Here is a 7,006-nt window from a genome sequence, read left to right as displayed (position 1 = left end):
CATCAATTCAGGGGGAGTCTTGTCCTGCCCATGAGAGGGCCCTGTAGCAGACAGCAGTTAGACAAATTCTCGACCAAAGAATCCGCCCTCCTCTCCACAACCACCCCCCATCTCTGGAAAGTTGTCAAGTTCAAGATCAATGGGTATGAAGGGAGTGAAGGGGAGAAAGTCACCTGATGACAAAATGGAGCCCAACCGCCTTAACCACCCGTGGTGAGGCGCACGTAGCTTGCAGGACTTAGAAAGGTGACATGAGGTTTCTCTATGGGGCAAAGTGGGCATCAGAGTAGATGCTTCCCTATTGTTGACTAGACAGAAAAATTTTCACAGGCCGTGAGAGTTCGTAAGGAGGAGGCCTATGGTAGAAGTTGTTGTCATCTCAAGCGCCCACTGCATTCCTACGGGGACTAGAGGATTGACGTTCTGAAATTTACTCTGGCTCTCTGACCAACGTCCTGTGTCTGCCTGGCCCAAGAAATCACAGATTATGGGAAAAACAAAAACTCAGAAGTTCTTAAAACTCAGCAGAAACAAAAGACATTTAAGCTGTGTTTACGCACTTCCTCTTCCTTTTGTTCTTTCTCACTCTCAGTCCTTCTGTAAATACTGATGCTCACCTCTCACCAACTTCCTTCCTCCCTCTAGCCAGAAATCCAACACCAGTCTGAGTGGGTGAATAAACCTAACAAGGACCATACACCATGATCAAGTTACATAACAAAGGAGATGAAAGACTTACGTGCTGAAAAATATAAAACATTGATAAAGGAAATTGAAGACGATGCAAAGAAATTGAATTCAGATTGAAAGAATTAATATGGTTACAATGGCTACATTACCTAAAGCAATCTACAGTTCTAATGTGATCGCTATCAAATTACCTATGACATTTTTCACAAAACTGGAACAAGTAATCCTAAAATGAATAGGGAACCACAAAGGATCCAGAATTGCCAAAGCATACCTTAGAAAAAAGAACAAAGCTGGAGGCATACCTTCTCAAACTTCAGAAAACACTACAAAGCTATAATAATTGAAACACTGTGGTATAGGCCCCAAAACACACATGTAAATCAATGGAACAGAGTAGAGAGTCCAGAGATAAACACACACACCTATGGATAATTAATCTATGACCAAGAAGGCAAGAATATACAATGGAGAAAAGACAATCTTTTCAGTAAGAGGTGTGAGAAAGGTGGACAGCCTCATAGAAATCAATGAAACTAGAACACCCCCTCACAAGATGTATGGTTTAAAGACCTAAATATAAAACGTGACACCATAAAACTCCTAGAAGAGAACATAGGTGAAACATTTTTGGACATAAATACTAGCCATTTTTTTTTAGATGAGTCTCCCAAGGCAAAAGAAACAAAAGCAAAAATAAATCAATGGGACCTAATCAAATGTAAAAGCTTTTTCACAGCAAAGGAAACCATCAACAAAACAAAAGACAACCAATGGAGTGGGAGAAAACATTTGCAAACGATGAGACCAACAAGGGGTTAATTTCCAAAATATATGAACAGCTCATAAAACTCAATATAATAAAAAAAACCCAAACAAGCCAATCAAAAAATGGGCTGAAAATCTAATAGACATTTCTCCAAAGAAGACATACAGATGGCCAATAGGCACATGAAAAGATGCTCCACATCCCTAATTATTAGAGAAATGTAAATCAAAATCACAATGAGGTATCACCTCACACCTGTCAGAATGCCATCAACAAAAAGTCTGCAAACCATAAATGTGGGAGAGGATGTGGAGAAAAGGGAGCCCCCTCCACTGTTGGTAGGAATGTAAATTGGTACAGCCACTATGGAAACAGTGTGGAGGTTCCTTGGAAAACTAAAAATAGAGCTACCATGTGATCCCACATTCCCACTCCTAGGATATGCCTAGAAAAGATGAAAACTCTGATTTGAAAAGATAAACACACCCCAGTGTTCATGGCAGCATTATTTAGAATAGTCAAGACATGGAAAGAAGCCAAATGTCCATCAACAGGTGATTGTTTTAAGAAGATGTGATATATCTCTTTGTACACACACAGTGTGATATATATTACTCAGGCTTAAAAAAGAATGAAATACTGTCATTTGAGCAATATGGCTGGACCTAGAGAATATCATCCTAAGTGAAGGCAATCAAAGACAAATAGTATATGGGGAACCTAAAAAATAATACAAATGAATCTTTATACAAATCAGAGTCAGACTCACAGACACAGAAAACAAATTTGTGGGTACAAAGGGGAGAGAGGGAGAGAGAAATTAGGGATATGGGATTAACGAATACAAACTACCATGCATAAGACCGATAGCAACAAGGACTTATGATATAACACAAGGAAAAATATTCACAATCTTGTAATAACCTATGATGAAAAATAATCTTTAAACAGTTTACACATATGTATATATATAATAATAACTGAGTCACTTTGCTATACACCTGAACTTAACACAATATTGCAAATCAACTAGAGTTCAATTCTAAAAGGTTGTAAACACTGCAAGACTGGTATTCTGGCACAATCTGTACCGATTGCTGAGATCAGCGTAAAACAGTTACTCAATAAATGTTCGTCAAATTGAATTGAATCAATATAGTGCCCTCCACATTTATTACTCATTTGCTTGTATTGATTTTTATACTGACTAAATGATTAAATAAACCACTTCGCTAGTACATACAAAGTGTTAAAATGGTTTAAACAAACTCTCTGCTCTCTGCTTTTGGTTTAATACCAACCCTTGCTTGGAAGACGCATTCTGCATACGTAGCAACTCTTTGAGGTAGATTCTGAGGAAGCACTTTCAGAGCCAACTATGAGTTAAAGATATTGAATGTCTACATTGATTTTATTGTTTTTAAACTTTTTTTTTTCTTTTTGGTGGGGGAGGTAAACAGGTTTATTTATTTTAGTGGAAGTACTGGGGATTGAAGCCAGGGCCGCGTGCATGCTAGGATCTATACCCACCCCTGGAAATCTACATTGATTTTAACATCATAAACTTTAAAATCACAAAGGAATACTAGAGATTATCTACATCCACTTAGAAATAAACTGGAGCTACAAAAACTAACAGAATTTCCAAAGTCCTTACAGACTCCTAGTGAAATAATGTGGAAAAATGAAGTTTTGGCAATGTTGAAATAAAAAAATTATGTTTCATAATTAACTAATTAATCAACTAGTTACTAAAAGCAAGCCTATGGGTCTGTACCTCAGCTCTCAAGCCCTCCTTATTCTCCATAGGGAAAAACCTGGTGTTGCCATTTCAGGGTAACCAGGTGGTATCTAAGCTTGGTGGCTGGGTGCGGAGGTTGGCTGGGGGAGTGGTGAGGTAAGCGGCCGGTCTGTGGACATCCTCTCTTGGCCTTGGAGGCAGTGGCCACCTCACCCCTGTAACACTGTATGTTGGCCGGGATCTATAACTGCTGTGTTCAGGCCACGTGCCAAGCCTAGAATACAAGACTCAGATCCTTCCTTATGAAGGCGAGGAGGTGAGAGGCACTAAACGAATAATCACACAAATAAATATTGAGTTGTATACTGGGACATGTGCCATGCAATAAAAGAACCACCTTTCTTAAGCTCCCACAGCATTGATATAGTTGACCTTTCTTTCTTTCCTTAGACTCTGCCCTCCTTTGAAAAATATGAAGACCACAGAAATAGTAGGACTTGATGCACTGGAAGCGTGTGACCTTGGGCATCCCTGGGTCTGCCTCCTCATGTGTCGGTGAGGAAAACTGTCAAGAATTGAGGTAAGAGGACCTTACCCCAACCACAAGGCCCTTTCACTGCTGCCTCTCTCAGCTTCTGTGTCCCTTGAGGGTTTTCTAAACACTCCCTCTCCCTTTATTCTTTTTCCTATATATGTCATTTAGGGTCCCCTGGTACCCCCAGCCAATCGGGAACCAAGAGTTCCTGAGGGCAAGATGGAGAGCTGAGATGGAACAGGATGGGCCTGGGAGAAGACAGCCACCCATTTAGGACCTGAACTCTAAACTGTAGAGTGGTGTCTCAGCTGGGATTACAGAGAGAGGGGCACACAGAACACACACACACACTCACATACATGTAATGAGAGCTAATAATTTTTGTTCTGAGGACTTGGCCTGCATTAAGTGACTCCATCCACCCAACAATCCTATGAGATACGTACTTTCTGGATCCCTATTTTACAAATAAGCAAAAGGGGCCCCGAAAGGGTACGTGACCATTCAAGGATGCATCACGAATTACTAGCAGAGCTGGGATCCAAATTCACATCTTCTAGGTTTAGAGCCCAAGGTCTTAACTTTAAATAGGCTCAGCCTTGCCCAAGAATTAGTGGGGGATCTAGCACTAAAGACCAGGTCTTCTGAGAGGGTAGTGGCCAGTGTTCTGCCCAACACAGAGACTGGGTGAGGCCCCTCGCAAGCCCATCAGTGAGGCCTGGGGGAGCCCACCAACACCTCTACTGTGGTTTATAAAATCCTTTCCTGTCTCTCTTACTTACCCTCATGAAATGTCTCAGATTATTTAATTCCCACTTTATAGATCTGGAAACAGAAGCTCAGGGTGGGGAAGAGTTTTGCCCAAGCCATTAAATCATGAAACCAGGATAGGGAGCCAGATCTTGTGATTCAAAATTGTTGCAATAGCACACTTGCTTGGATTTCCAGGGGCATCCTAAATAACCTGGCAGGTTTTATCAGCCTCGTAAGGATGAGTATTTCTTCCCACTCCTCCCAGCGTGCTTGCCTTGTTGTACAAATGCTACAGAACTGGTTGTGTCTGCAAAAATGACAGCCCATCCTTTTACTCATTACTAAATTTGGGTCACTGAACTGCTGCTGTCAGCTGATAGGTGATGTTGCAAACAGTTCTGACGTGTAGCAATCAGAATCATTTGGGCTTCCAAGAAAGCAGGAAGTTAAAAAAAAAAGTGAACTCAACAAGTGAAAGAGGAATCAGAATGGGAGGCAAATTTACGAAGACCGCATGGAAGGGAGTTGCTGAAATAGGAAGTGTGAGATGAAGGAAAAGGTAAGCATCGCAGGTTACCTTGCAAAGAGGGGCAAAACTTTGGTGGTCTCTCTTAACTGTTGCCAGAAACACCTAATGAGTTTTGCCTGACCCTAGGCTGACCTCACCCAAGGAATCGTCTCCTTGGCCACCAGACAGGGCCTGGTACGATAAGGATCTTGTAACATTCTTCTCTTCTTCAAATCTCTCCAAACACTCCCATCATCGACAGGATAAAACCCAACTGCCTCGGGGTAGCAACTCAAGACCTTCATTGGAAACTTAGGTTGCTTCCATATCTTGGCTGTTCTACAAAGAGCTGTAATGTGCCCAGGGGTACATATATCTTTCATTTTTGTGTGTGGTGTAAGGGAGTCTTCTAGCTTCATTTCTTTACATGCTCCTGTCCAGTTTTCCCAACACCATTTGCTGAAGAGACTGTCTTTATTCCATTGTATATTCTTGCCTCCTTGTCAAAGATTAGTTGACCCAAAGTTTGTGGGTTCATTCCTGGCTCTCTATTCTGTTCCACTGGTCCTTATGTCTGTTTTTGTACCAATACCATGCTGTCTTGATGACTGTAGCTCTGTAGTATTGTCTGAAGTCTGGGAGAGTTATTCCTCCAGCCTCTTTCTTTTTCTTCAGTAATGCTTTGGCAGTTCTAGGTCTTTGGTGGTTATCTTTCAAATTTATATTCTCATACTTTTGAGATAAAAGTGGAATTCCTGGACCATTGGATAGCTCTCTTTTTCATTCTTTTGAGGACTCTCCATATTGCTTTCTACAGTGGCTGCATCAGTTTACAATCCCACCAACAACACAGGAGACCTTCCTTTTCTCCACATCACTGAACGTGTTACGTGTCTTTTTGGTAATAACCACTTTGACAGATGTGAGGTGGTCTCTCATTGTGGTTTTTAAAATACTTTTTAATTTTATTTATTTTATTTTGGGGTGGGGTGGGGAGGAAGGGAATTAGGTTTATTTACTTCTTTTCAGAGGAGGTCCTGGGGCTTGAACCCAAGACCTCGTGCATGCTAAGCACGCGCTCTAGAACCTGAGCTACACCCTCTCCCCTCATTGTGGTTTTCATTTGCATTTCCTGGTGGTGGGTGATGTGGGGCACATTTTCATGAGCATCTGTACGTCTTCACTGGAAAACTGTCTGTTCAGGTGTTCTGCCCACCTTTAAATTTGTTTGCCCACTTTTGGTTTATTTTCTTTTTATATTGACTTAGAGGGTATTAGGCTAAATGAAATGAATCAGAGAAAAAAAGTGTCTTATCATTTTACTTACACGTGGAATCTAAAAAAACAAAACAAATGAACAAACAAAACAACATGAGAGAGTCTCAGAGATACAGAGAACACACTGCTGGTTGCCAGAAGGGAGGAGGGTTGCGGGGTAGACAAAATGTATTAAGAGGTACAAATCTTTAGATATAAAATAAATAAGTCACGGGGATATAATGTACACATGGGGAATATGATCAAGAACGTTTTAACCACCCTGCGCGGTGACCGATGGGCATCGGCCTCACTGATGTGCTCATGGCACAGGGCATTGACATGTGGAAACATTCTGTTGTAAACCTGAAACTAATATAAGGTTGTATGCTAGTTATAACTCAACTATTTAAAATAATAAAAATGCATGAAATAAAATAAGATAAACAGGGGGAGAAATACCCTTGGGCCACAGCTAGCTTCTTCAGTGTGGTCTAGGTCCGCTCGCAGAGGATACATAGAGACCTTCAAGGAGCAAGTGTACTTTAGCCTGCTTTCCCGAGAAAGAAGAGCCTGAGACTCAGACTATTGTGCTAAGATTTTAGAAGGAATTTGATCCCAGGGGAGCAGGAGTGAAGGAACCAAGCATGGAAGGAAAGTGAATTTATACCAGGTTCCTATTCAAAGGCACACTGCCTATGTATCTTTGACCCCTGAAGGAATAAACCCGTCTCATCCTAGCTTTTCATGTAC

The sequence above is a fragment of the Camelus bactrianus genome, chromosome 18 (assembly GCF_048773025.1).
Source record: "Camelus bactrianus isolate YW-2024 breed Bactrian camel chromosome 18, ASM4877302v1, whole genome shotgun sequence".
NCBI classification, from domain to species: domain Eukaryota; kingdom Metazoa; phylum Chordata; class Mammalia; order Artiodactyla; family Camelidae; genus Camelus; species Camelus bactrianus.
Note: the sequence above shows the minus strand (reverse complement) of the source record.